Source organism: Ptychodera flava, chromosome 19 (assembly GCF_041260155.1).
Source record: "Ptychodera flava strain L36383 chromosome 19, AS_Pfla_20210202, whole genome shotgun sequence".
NCBI lineage: Eukaryota > Metazoa > Hemichordata > Enteropneusta > Ptychoderidae > Ptychodera > Ptychodera flava.
Window position 1 is genome coordinate 21,241,280 of NC_091946.1, and position 14,836 is coordinate 21,256,115.

The 14,836-nt window shown below is 38.1% G+C and overlaps 1 protein-coding gene across 3 annotated transcripts in view; it reads left to right on the forward strand.

Moving 5' to 3' along the window:
• Window positions 1–14,836, forward strand: part of LOC139118872 (ectodysplasin-A-like) — a 133,875-nt gene that overhangs the window by 63,671 nt on the left and 55,368 nt on the right. The window lies entirely within an intron of this gene.

Below are 14,836 nucleotides of genomic sequence, written 5' to 3' on the forward strand. Positions count from 1 at the left end.
GATTCCACAGCGCTGCAATGCATAAGCTTATAGCCTACAGCTCAACAGTTGATGTCTTCGCTAGCGCTACAACCTTACGCCGCTACAGGTTTGATTCCGAGCAAGAATTTACGGAATTTTTTGTATGATGAAGGAAATTTATCGTTGTTAGTCGAATGACTTTATGCTTGTGCCTGTATGTCGCTTTCCCGAAGTTTATACTGTACTCCTTTATTCAGTTGAACTTCCGTTGAGGTGAAGATTTTAGGTTTATCGCCAACCGGGATCGCCAGGTACGACGTCCACATTAAGCCTTACGAGGCGACTCGACTGGATCGGCGGTATCCCCATTCGATTCTCGGGAACAGCTATAGTTTTAGCGACTCGAAATTTCGCTGGACATGCCTTCTATGTTTCCATGTGTGAATTTATCGGGTCACCTTTTTTGAAAATGTGTCATGAGAGCATGGCACATGGCATCGATCACGACAAATCGGTCTATGTTCACGTCGCGACCCGCATGAAGGGTACATGCAAGAAAAAAGTTCCGGTTGATGACGTACAACAGGGGTAATTCGGATTTCTTATCCGTCCTGTTCTACGTCACACAGGTGGGAATACGGGCCAGTTCATGTGATAAAGTCTTTTACTACTGAAAAATTGGACAAGTAAATTTAAATTTTAACCGTTATTTTGATTTCCCTCCATTTTTAAAAAATGGTAATATTACAAAGAAAACAAAGCATACTATATGTCCCTGTGAAAAAATATTCAGTACTATACATTATATTGGACTATTCTGTTGTTTCTGTGAAGATTCCAATGCATGTAGGCACGACGTACAGTGTTTTTGCTTTATTTGCATGAGGGCGCCATTCTACGTTTGGGCAAACGTTTATTATTTATCTGGCTCAAAATTGCACATGCAGTCCCAGCGGAGAGTTTATTTTACTTGTGTAAACACCCCTCAATGAGTACATTCCCAATAACTTGTTTCAGTTTGGAAGTAAAATCACAAAAATAAGGCTACAAGATACAGCCTATTGGGCCTTTAACAATGCAGGGTAAGAAGACCAAGAAATTGCATTCGATACATGGAAAAACGTACCCCAAAATGCCAAAAGTTAGGTAACTGTAGCTATTACACAAAGAGCAAAAATATTTCAATATTAAATTGCCTCAAGCAATAGTGCCGGGAAGGGGGTCATCAAATGTGTATTATTTTCTAAGGGACCATCAATTTTTTTGAGAGGGTAGGGGGAGGTTCTGTTCTTTTGACGGAGTTGCAGCAAGAATTTGCCGGCCACGCCCCTGGCTATAATAATTGAATACTCCCTAAGGCTCTTCGGCCATCGTTTTGCATGAGCATTAAGATAAGAAAAAGTTATAATTTTTTTACTTGTTGATAGGTGTCATTGTGGACTTATACTGCTTTACACATTCGGGCGTCTTTGTCAAAAATGATCTGGATACAAGAACGTTCTAACAAAATGTTCAGGTCGTATCGATCTAGAATAATTCCCTAAGATTCCCTCTTTGAAGCCTGTAAACGTTTGCAGTGATATTGATGGAAACGTATACGTGTCTGCCCTAATCGTTAGATTTCTTGGAGTGTGCTTTCTAGTTCCTTCGGTCCAAACAGCTAAGGTTAGCTGTAATAAAAACATCTGAGACTATGTTACTGAGGCAGGGGTGAAGCGGTATCGTCTCACGATGGACACAGTACGTGACAGTGGATGTTCAGGTAGAAATAACAGTCTATACCACTAATATATAAAACAAATTGTGAAATGTTTTTATTTCTAATCATGCTTGCAAGTTCGTTCTGTGCTAAAACCTTGAGTCGAAGAATCAAGCAAACTCACTTTACCAAACCGTCATGAGCGCTCGCCACGGACATGATAAATGTAATTTTTTGTATATTTCCAATTATTTCCCTTTTGTTTGTAAAGCATAGTTTCTTGTACTCCAATAATCAGTCGAAATGCCGGGATATAATTCCTATTGTCATGTTCAATTTGAAAAAAACAGCCTGTGCCTGTGTGTTACTTTTGATGTATAAGTTCAAAACTGAGTTTATTCAGTCCGTACTGGAATATATTATCAATAATAGTGTAGCAGTTTGTACAGCGTGTATGTATCGTATTTGCATGACCAACGTTTGTTATGTTTCCCAGTGTCTTTATCCGGACTGTCGTGCATATATGTCAGTATCAAAAATTTACAGCTTGGAAACGTTTCCGCCCTCGCAGTATTATTTAGTGCCGGCGTTCTTCTTTCGGAACACCTAGAAGTAGCAAGAGAAAAAAATTATGTCACTATTTTATCATCATTATCATTACCACAATTATCGATAAAATTATCATAAGGAACATACTTAATTTCTGTTCTGGACTTAGAACGTGATCCTCGATGAAGTCTCATGTAGTGCGCCCCCTACAGTTGGTTGTGAGATCAAGTGAACATAATACAAAGTGGAGCGGTACATAAAGTAGCGACATGAATATGCATTCGCAAATCACGTTCTCGTTAGGGACTGGACAGAAATTACAGGGGGTGGGCCGGTGTTTTCGAAACACCACTGCATCAAAAATTGTGACCCTTCAAAAGTTCTTGCTCAAAAATTAGTGACCCTCCCCCTTATCCGTGAATGAAAATAAGTGACCCTCCCCTTTTACTCAAAGCATTTAGTAAAAAGACATGTGATATGATGCAACAACAATAGCCACTTCAGCTTTGTTAGGGAGCCTTCAGTAATTACATGTTGGGGATGGGCCGGGGGAATTCCGTGCGCACCTGTACAGTAAAATGTGAACCTCTCCCCTATCCTTGTGTCTAAAATGTGACCCTCCCCCTTGTCCGGCATTGTAAAACTTGACCCTCCCCAATCACTGCTGTATTCTCCCCGGGTATAACTGAAACAGTATCAGCTAATTTACATAACAACTAGTTCAATTGTTATGTAAGTTACGGACAGATATTACAGGAAAGAGGGCCTGGCCTTTTGAGAGGGAGGGCTGCAATTTATCACGCAAGCATTTTTGAAGGGTCCTGCATTTGCGGGAGGGTCACCGTATTTATATTGTAAGATTTTTACTCATTTGGTATCGGACGCAATCTATTATTATTCGTTGGGGTGATTGCATTTCAACTGGATTCACAGTTACTAATGGTGTAAGACAGGGCGGTGTCCTATCCCCCGGCTGTTTAATGTATATAATGATAACTTGAGTGCTTTGCTTGTAAAATCTCAAGTAGGCTGTAATATCGGTGGAACGTTTATAAACCATTTAATGTATGCCGACGACATTTGCTTGATATGTCCTTCTGTCAAAGGGACGCAGAAATGGATAGAGATTTGTAGTTCTTATGGTACCACTCATGACATTATTTTCAATACAAAGAAAACCGAATGCCTGTGTGTCATCTCTAACAAATCTAGAGTTGTACATTTTCCTAAAGTTTGCATAAATGGTATACAAATCGCATTTGTAGAAACTAAGAAGTATCTGGGCTGTCTTCTAACGTCTCACTTTTTAGATGATGCAGATATTGATCGTCAAAAGAGATCATTCTGTTTCAGCTAATATGCTTCTGTGGAAATTTTCGCTATGTTCTTTAAGGGTAAAATGTATGATTTTTAAAGCCTATTGTTACCAATTGTACGGATCTCACCTTTGGTTTAGATATTCCCTTGGGGCTATGATGAAACTGAGAGTTGCTTATAATAATGCTGCCCGTATTTTTCTGGGATATGGAAAGTTCAGTAGTGCAAGTTCCATGTTTGTTTCAAACGATCTGTATAATTTTGACAGTTTAGGGACTGGACACAAATTACAGGGGGGGTGGGCCGGTGTTTTTTGGGGGTGGGTCGCCATTTTTCGCGCAAGCTTTTTTGAAGGGTCATAAAATTTTGTGCAAGCCTATGGGGGAGGGTCACCTTTTTTCATGCATCAAAGCTGAAATTGCATGTGCACGTTATGGAATACTGAAAAAAAAAGAAAAAATACCTCCTGGCACTTTTATTTTCTGCCATTACCATTTTCGGCGCGCCCTTCGGGCGCAAATTTCACGTATAATAAACAATGTATTGATGATCCAAGCTCCCACATTGATTTAAGTTGTCATGATTTCTACTTATTCAACACTATTGTGCATAACTGTCCCCTATAATGACTCTTTCAATAACAATTTTGGAGATTACTTATTTGACATCATTCTCCCATTGACAATACATTGGGTATAGGTCGGTGTCAAACGTTCATGTCGCTGTATGTACGTTTTTTTATTTTTTGAGGACATTGACAGAATACAAACTGTTCAGAATAGTGCATAGTGTCATCAATAACAACTGGAAGCTTCAGGTCGAACAACTTTTGAATAACAATTTAGGATCAGATAACCTATGAGTTATTTGTAGTTTCCTCATAGCCTACAATGTATAGTGAATCAACATTTTGGTGAAATTCCAAAATCAAATTTCTTGCACAACCATTGACTTGAAACCACTCTAGTCTAATCATGAATATTAATACTAATAATTAGGTGTACATAAATGCACAGGTTTACCAAGTTTTGTATTGGAAAAAAATTATTCATAGTTTCATCATAGACTGCCATGTATAGTGAATGGACATTTCAGTGAAATTCCAAAATCAAATTTCTTGCACACCCATTGACTTGAAACTACTCTAGTCTAATCATGAACATTAATACCAATAATCAAGTGTACATAAATGCACAGATTTTCCTATTTTTGTATTGGAAAAAAATTATTCATAGTTTCATCATAGACTGCCATGTATAGTGAATCGACATTTAAGTGATATGCCAAAATCAAATTCTTGCACAACCATTGACTTGAAACTACTCTAGTCTAATCATGAACATTAGTACCAATAATTGAGTGTACATAAATGCACAGATTTTCCTATTTTTGTATTGGAAAAAAATTATTCATAGGGTTTCACCATAGACTGCCATGTATAGTGAATCAACATTTCGGTGAAATTCCAAAATCAAATTTCTTGCACACACATGGACTTGTAACCACTCTAGTCTAATCAAGAACATAAATGCAATAATCAAGCATACATAAATACACAGATTTGCCAAGTTTTGTATTTAAAAAAAATTATTCATAGTTTCTTCATAGACTACAATGTATAATGGATCCACATTTCATGCGAAATTCCAAAAACAAAGTTATTGTACACAGATGCACGTGTTACCACCCTCTTCTAATCAAGCACAATTATGTCAATTATTCAGGGTCATATATACACAAATAGTGCATATTTTTAATTCTGGAAATTTGTTTTTACAGTTTTGTCATAGACTCCCATGTATAGTGGATCAACATTTTATGCGAAATTCCAAAAACAAAGTTATTGTACACAGATGCACATTGTACCACCCTCTTCTAATCAAGCACAATTATGTCAATTATTCAGGGTCCATATATGCACAAATAGTGCAAATTTTTAATTCTGAAAATTTTTTGACAGTTTTGTCATAGACTCCCATGTATAGTTTTGTCATAGACTCCCATGTATAGTGGATCAACATTTTGACAGAAATTCCAAAATCAAATATCTTGTTCACATGTGCACTTGTAAACAACCCATGCTAATCAAGTATATCTATATCAGTTACTAAACATCTGTATATGAACAGATATAGCTAGTTTTATACTGGAAAATACACGTTCGTAGTTTTCTTATAGTCGACTACATGTATAGTGAATCAACATTATCGATAAAATCTAAAAATTACATTTTTTGTACAGGCATGCACTTTTTACCTGCCACTTCAAGCAAAGTACATTTACATGAATTATCACACACATATGATTTAATATTTTTTGGACAACGCGTTATATCGGCCACATTTTGCCTTCCTTTCGGGAGGGCGACTTAAAAAATAAAACAACTCAGAAGGGGGTCTTTAACACATTGCGGGGTTTTTTTTGGGGGGTATTGAGTAACAGGGGAGGGTCACTTATTTTTATGCACGGATAAGGGGGAGGGTCATTAATTTTTGTGCATGAACTTTTGAAGGGTCACTATTTTTTACGCAGCGGTTTTTCGAAAAACACCGGCCCACCCCCCCTGTAATTTATGTCCAGTCCCTTACTCAGAAAACAAATGTATGGCTTTATGGTACGAATATCTATATGTGATAATGTAATTATTAAGCAAGTGAATCAGTGCTTGAATTTCTCATCTGAATTACGTAAGTTTTGGATTGATTCTCTTTTCTAGTGAGATAAAGTTGGCTGTCAGCACCCTCACCGGTGTTTCTATGGACAATTGATGTCCGATTTAAAGAGAAATAAATATAAAATATATTTTGCGCAATTATAAGGGAGCAAGATGTAGCTGATATTATGCTTTTACCCAAAATATCAATATATGGGAGTCTATCAGGCAAAATATTGACAATTTTCCACCACACAACAAACTATGTCTATACATTTATATATGTTTGATGATATATGTAAATGTAGTTTGCTTGAAGGGTGACGTAAAACGTGCATTTGTGTACAAGAAATTGAATTTTTGGATTCATGGAAAATATTGATCCACTATGATGAAACTATGAATATTTATTTCCAATACAAAAATAGGCAAATCTGTATTTATGTATGCTTGATTATTGATATTAATGTATTTGATTGGACAAGGGTGGTTACAAGTGGATATGTGTGCTAGAAATTTAAACTGTATTTTGGAATTTCACCGAAATGTTGATTTACTATACATGGTAGTCTATCATGAAACTGTGAATAATTGTTTTCCAATACAAAACTAGGTAAATCTGTGTATTTATGTACGTTTGATTATTTATATTTATGAACTTGATTGAATACTCGTCTTCTTATAGAGAGTGAGTATTCATAGCCAGTGGTGGACATATATGAGTGCTGATTCATGGCAAGGGCGGGATTGACTATATTTGTAAAAAACAAACAAACACGGTTCTTTATTGACAAATAATAACAACATAATACAACTCTGTATTGGTTCTTTATTGTATATGGAAATAATAATACGTAACAAATAAACAAATACGCATAAGCGAACGAACAAACAAACAAACAGACAGACAAACAACGAGCTCACGTCCCCTCTGATTCTACAATACACCACAATGTATTGGAGCCCGCACAAACTTACGACGGTGATTCGAATTCCCCAGCTAGCGTGGCGCCGCGCCTACGACCATGGACGTAATTACGTCCATGCTCAGACTATAGACAGTAGAGTTTCACTACTCTGTCTGTGCTCAGACCTGGTCGTCTGTGACTGCTACACAGTAAGTGAAGCTACCCACAATTCCCCTTGATTTGTTCACTCAGACATTTTTTGCTAAAGGCTTTTTCAATTTTATCAGTTTCTCAACAATTTTTAACTTACAATTTAAGTTCAGGATTATTTGTTAAAACTATGTTTCAAAATTATTGATTTTGTTTAAAATTCAAGAGTAATTTGAATGACAAGTCTATGTTTTACGGTGGCCCCTACACGCCACGGAACTCTATTACTTTTGAATATAAACTCTAATTTTTCTTGACAATATCTTTAATATTTGTAAGAGATTTTGTTTCTCCAACGCAAACTTTTAATTTTGTATGGGCAACTTTATCTTAACATTATCTTAACTTTAACTTCTCGAAAGTAGTTTTAGTTTTAACCATAAACAAAATATGTTTCTCAAAAGTATTTTTATTTTGTAAAACAAAAGTAAAAATTTTTCAAGATGACAAACTCCCCTACACGTCATGGAAATTTATTACTTTTGAACATAAACTCATATTTCTTGACAATATATTTAATATTTGTAAGAAATTTTATTTCTTCACAGCAAACTTTTATTTCTGAACGCGGAAACTTTATTTTTGGGGTAAACTGTTTTTAAAAACTTTTAACAAAAAAAACTTTAACTTTTAAAAAATAACTTTAACTTTGAACAAAATATTTGTTTCTCAAAAGCGTTTTTTATTCGAAAAGAAGTAAAAATTGTTCACAGCAAGAGTTTAAGATTTTTGCTGAGCGCGAACTGAGTTACTTAAATGACATAACCTTATGTCTTTAGAGCAGAAAACTTAAATTCTTAAAGAAAGTTTTGTTTTTCCAAGAGTAAAATTAATTTCTTTATGGAAAAAAGATTTTCTCAGAGCAGCAAATTGAAATACAGAGAATAAAACTTTTTTCTCAATGGCGAGAAATTATTTTCTGACGACAACAAAACAAATTCTTTCAAGATATATTTTCCACATATGAGTGTGGTTTAAGAATTTGGTAAAACTGAACTGAGAAAGAACGAAAAAGGAAGGATGAAAAAGTCAAACTTACTTTTCTTCAGAGCAAAATTTATTTCTGAGAGGAGAAATATTTCATGTGAGGGCGCAATTACCTATAATGCATAGCAAACTCTTTCTAGAGAGAGTAAACATATTTTTGGGAAGAGTAAAACATTTTCCGACGAGCAAAACTTTATTTTAACGGCGGCGGAAGTTAAAGTATCCCACCATGCAACACCCAAGTTTGATGACCCAGAGTCTCCGAGACAACCATGACTGACTTCATCGGCGATACAGGCACGCTAGCCCGGCCCAGCTGCAGTACAGTACCTCGAGGTTTTACCTAGGTATTTGGGTCGGACGGTTTGCCGTACTGTACTGCAGCTAGCCTGGCCCTACCCTGCCTGCGTACGATGCTGTGTGTTGGGGCCGTATAACGCCGGGAACACACAGCATCGTACGCAGGGCTATGGGCACGGGCACGCAAACGAGTCAGTTCACAGTTGCCACTTGTCTGAGTCCCTGAAGAACAGTTTTGTGTTTGAGTGATTCGTTGTGCGACGGGATGGACCGCATTGGATTCCTTCATTAGCTGTGCATGGGCTGTGTGTTACCGGCGTTATACGGCCTTCCACCACATAACGCCGGTAACACACAGCCCTGCCATCCAGAGCTATTCCTTCATCAGTTGCTGTGTTGTGAAATGTTATGTTGTGTGATAGTCATCTTTTCTATAAGCCAGATTCGTAATTGATAGAGTCTTCGACTGAAACTGAACCTGGCCCGCCAGATTTGACCACAGTCGAGCGTGGTTCAAAACAGTAGTTGTGGGTCCACAGCTGTGGTGTTTTCGGACGGGATATGCCTTTTACGGGCTGGTAGACTTTCACGTTTTTGACCCCGCAAACCACACGTACGTGATCAAGTCAAAACCAGTCCGCGACTGTGGTCAAATCTGGCGGGCTCGGTTCAGTTTCAGTTTCTATAAATTACGAATCTGGCTTCTCCTCTTAGAAAAGATGAATACACACAATTGGCTGTGTGTGCTGTGTGTTACCGGTGTTATGTGGTGGGAGACTGTATAACGCCGGTAACACACAGCCCTGCCATGCATAGCCCTGCTTACAGGTCTGTGTGTTCCCGGCGTATAGTAGAGAGGTTTAGTTACACGTAATTACGTGTAGGCCTAACTAAACCTCTCTAATAACGTATAATAACGCCGGGAACACACAGACCTGTTCGCAGGGCTATGTCATGCAGAGCTAATGAAGAACCCCAATGCGGTCCCGTCGCACACCGTCTGCCGTCAGGACGAATCACTCAAACATAAAACCGTTCTTCGGGGACTCAGACAAGTGGCAACTGACCCGCTTGCTGCGGATCCGTAGCCCTACCACTCCCTGTGCTGGTTAACATAACCAGCACAGGGAATGGTAGGGCTATGGATCCGCAGCAACTGACCCGCGTGCCCGTAGCCCTGTGTACGATGTTGTGAGTTCCCGGCGTTATACGGCCCCAACACACAGCATCGTACGCAGGCAGGGTAGGGCCGGGCAGGCGTGCCCGTATCGCCGATGAAGTCAGTCATGGTTGTCTCGGAGAGCAGATCGTCCATGTAGCCGACATGAACACGAACTGTCTGATACCGGCTACCAACTTGGAGACTCTGGGTCATCAAACTTGGGTGTTGCATGGTGGGATACTTTAACTTCCGCCGCCGTTAAAATAGTTTTGCTCGTCGGAAAAATTGTTTTACTCTTCCCAAAAATATGTTTACTCTCGCTAGAAAGAGTTTGCTATGCATTATAGGTAATTGCGCCCTCACATGAAATATTTCTCCTCTCAGAAATAAATTTCGCTCTGAAGAAAAGTAAGTTTGACTTTTTCATCCCTTTTCGTTCTCTCTCAGTTCAGTTTTACCAAATTCTTAAACCACACTCATATGTGGAAAATATATCTTGAAGGAATTAGTTTTGTTGTCTTCAGAAAATAATTTCTCTCCATTGAGAAAGAAAATTTATTCACTATATTTCAATTTGCTGCTCTGAGAAAATCTTTTTTCCATAAAGAAATTAATTTTACTCTTGAAAAATAAAACTTTTCTTTAAGAATTTAAGTTTTCTGCTCTAAGGACATAAGGTTATGTCATTTAAGTAACTCTGTTCGCGCTCAGCAAATATCTTCAACTCTTGCTGTGAACAATTTTTACTTCTTTTCGAATAAAAAACGTTTTTGAGAAACAAATATTTTGTTCAAAGTTAATGTTATTTTTTAAAAGTTAAAGTGTTTTTGTTAAAAGTTTTTAAAAACAGTTTACCCCAAAAATAAAGTTTCTGCGTTCAGAAATAAAAGTTTGCTGTGGAGAAATAAAATTTCTTACAAATATTAAATATATTGCCAAGAAATATGAGTTTATGTTCAAAAGTAATAAATTTCCATGACGTGTAGGGGAGTCTGTTATCTTGAAAAAAATTTACGTTTGTTTTACAAAATAAAAAATACTTTTGAGAAACATATTTTCTTTATTGTTAAAACTAAAGCTACTTTCGAGAAGTTAAAGTTAAGATAATGTTAAGATAAAGTTGCCCGTACAAAATTAAAAGTTTGCGGTGGAGAAATAAAATCTCTCACAAATATTAAAGATATTGTCAAGAAAAATTAGAGTTTATATTCAAAAGTAATAGAGTTCCGTGGCGTGTAGGGGCCACCGTAATGTTTGGAGGTGCTAAAAATAGCACACTTGTCAAGATAAAGTTATCAGCAACTAAGATGGTCTCATCATACCACCTGTCAGACATGCAAATTTCCTTTGTTACGAACATCAAAAAAAAATCAATACCCTTTCTTTTGCCAACACAGATGCAACTCATTCCCTTAGTTTCCTTGGAAATATTGTGTATGGCTGTCAAAAATCTATGTCAACAAAATTACAAAATTGCTATCTCCTCCGCGGAAAAGGGGTTGATCTTCTCATTGTTCACAGTGAGAAATCAGAGAATTATGATGATCAGAACTATGTTGCCAGAATTTTGAAATATGGACCGATTTGTTCTGTGTACAGAAGAAATTTGCTTCAGTTCAGTGAGTGATCTCCGTGTGTACAGATCATGGAGAATTGAGGGTAGCCTCACTTACTGTGTGCTACAGCAGTGTGAGCCACACCACATTTGATTTGCAAATACGCCTTCATTAGTCGACCACGCCCACACGTTTTTAAATGATGTTTCTCGCTCGCGCGTTTATTAGTGCTTGTCAAAAGGCCGGCTCCCAGCGGCCAGTGAAAACTTTGCTCCCCCAAATATTCACGTGACCCCTATCTGTACGTCTGAGTCGTCCGGGGGTCAATTTCAGCGAATTGTGTCTCGTTCTGAGCAATGTTGTTGATTATGGTCTGAGTGCTTGCCAAACAGAAACAGCTCACTGTGCGAACGGTAGGGGCAGGACCCGACGGTGTTAGAAAAACGGTCCCGGTGATCTGCGACCTACCCTACCTGCGATCTACTCTTCCACTCATGAATAATTAATTAGATTTATGCAAAAATGTACAGGTTTATGCAAATTTAATGTGCGCCCGTGAAACATGGGTGAATAGATCGCAGGTATATACTGCGATCTATGCTGACTTGCGAGCTATGCTGACTTGCGCGCGATCTACGCTCCACGATTGCAGATTTGCGGCCAACTGTAGCCGTACATTCAGTCCGTTACGGTGCATGATGTAATGGAGGCCTTCAGTTGATTTATATTTCATTTTCATGTTGTATTTCAGATCCTTATAGCGAACGCGAGCGTCGTTAGGAGCAAACTGCAAATTCGGCAAACTTTGCGTGCTTTTCGCTAATCACCGTTTTCGCTGCGATCAGTTTGCAGCCAGTAATTTTGTTATGACGACTGTAAATCTTCTAAGTGGGAAATTTAAAACTTTCCTCTAGCAATCACTTCCTTGCATTGTGTCATAAACTCTATACTAATGTCTGAGTAAAATAGAGGAGGGTTGCTCCACAATTCTCATTAGTGTATTTTAATGTTTCGTACATGTGGTATGGTCTGATAGTGTATTATTTCGGAATTATTAATATTCATGTCTTCTATACTTCCCTTTGCCTCCAGGCTTCTCAAAACGTATTTTATTATTGCTAATATCAGTTGATAAATTCGATGTAATACTAAGTCATGCCAAAACAATTATCCGGGATCCATTGTTGTGGCAGGAAGTTTAGCTCGCAGGTAACTCTGCGATCTATACTTCCCTCTGCTATGTACGCTTCACCAATGTGTTTTGTTATTACCATTCAGTTTATAAATTAGATATAATATTAAATCATACCAGAAAATTATCAGGGATCGATTATCGATTTCACAAGCCTCGCAAGATACGATTCACTAGCATCACCACAATGGCAGCCAGTGTTGATCGCAGGAAGTATAGCTCGCAGGTAACTCTGCGATCTGTACTTCCCCTGCGAGCTATCCTTCCCTTTGCCTCTGGGCTTCTCCAACGTATTTTATTATTACCGTTCAGTTTATAAATTCCATTTAACAATTATCCGAGATCGTTGACCGACCTCGATGCCACAAGCATCGCAACATACGATTCATTGGCATCACCAAAATGGCATGCACATTGGCAGCCAGTGTTGATCGCAGGTAGCTCTGCGATCTATACTTCCCTTCCGATCTATACTTCCCTGACTTCCCTCTGCTATCTACGCTTCTCAAACGTATTTTATTATTACCGTTCAATTTATAGATTCAAGTTAATACTAAATCACTCCAAAACAATTATCCGTGACCGTTGATCGATGTCGATGCCACAAAGATCGCAACATACGATTAACTAGTATCACCACAATGGCAGCCATTGTTGATCGCAGGAAGTATAGCTCGCAGGTAATTCTGCGATCTATCCTCCCTTGCGATCTATACTTCCCTTTGCGATCAACGCTTCCCAGATGCATTTTACTGTTTCGTTCGATTGATAATTCAAACTTATACTAAACATTCGAAAACAATTATGCAGGATCAAATAATTTTCGATACCACAAACCCCGCAACATAAATTCACATCCATCGCCACGGGGAAGTGCAGTGTTGGTCGCAGGAAGTTTACCTCGCCGATACCTCTGCGATCTATACTTCCCTTGCGATCTACGCTTCCCAAATACATTTTGCTGATTTCGTTCAATTTATAGACTCCAGTCAATATTAAGCCATTCTAAACAATAATTAGGGGTTGGTTATCGATGCCAAAAACCTCACCACATAAGAGTCACAGGCGTCACAGCTATTCAGTGCAGCCAGTGTCAATGGTTGCCGGGGAAGTGTAGTTCGCAGGTATAGCTTGAGCCTGGCAACCTCAACACTTCCCTTGTAGACCACGTCAAAAGATAAAAATCCGAATTCTTTAAGTTTGGGGTGGGGGTGGGTTTGTGGTGAGGGGGGTTTAACCCAAACAAGTTTCATCCTGTATAAAACGATATTCTTGTTTCATTTTGTCTGAAAGACATTTATATATTGACCTGCTTATATTACAGGGACTTATCATACTGATAACCTTTTTAACAGAAATAACAGAAATAAATGTTTGGTTTTTTTCATTAGAACATTGTCGTTATTTGCAACTTTCCATCCTGGTAATGTTTTAAGTATGATTGGAATTATCACAGTGAAGATTAAATGGGAACCCCTGATTATTTATATTCATCAATTAAGTTTCAATGGAGGTGGGCGTTTGGGTGTTGGGTCAGAAATTTTGACGTCGTCTCTTATGCAGGTCATCTATACTCCCATTGCCATCTATACTCCCATTGCCATCTATACTCCCTCTATCAACCTATGATAATTTACTGCAATAGAAATATGCATTTTTTATCAGATGTTTAACTTTTCATGTCGTCTCTTATGCAGGTCATATAGATAGCAACCCCACTGCCAACTAAATAAGGCATATTAAAATAAGACAAAATAACTTTAAAGTGTTTTATTTCCATGTCTTCACATGGGGGTCGAGATTTGATCAAATAAAACAGATTTTTGGTAAAAAAGGATAGGCAAAATTATCCATAACTTATGGGTGTATAAAACAATTAGTCATAATACAAAACATTTGCTTCCAGGTTTGCATTTCTAATCCTGACCTAGAAATGGAGAAACCAAATTACACCTTCCAAAAATCCTAAGGATGGGTGCTTTTATTGTACCGCTCTTTGAATAACGAGTATCACATAGGTTTTAGCCTTGCCTTGGCCCTGTCATACACTTTATCACTTCATCGGTCATACTTGACAAGTTCCGTGCATTTGTAAGTCTTCGCTCTGTACAGGAAAATAACAATAGGCAGCGGTACTTCAAAAACAAGAACGCTTTTTGACATGAGCGACCGACAGTACACTAATTAAGACCATCAGCGTTCACAAGTCGAACAGTTTCATCACATTCACACATTCTGTATTCCAACTGTTGATCAATCCAATCGACACTATGATCAATGCACTAGCTCTATGAAAATCGTGCCACACATTGACGACTTCTCCGGGCTTGTCATGTTGCGTT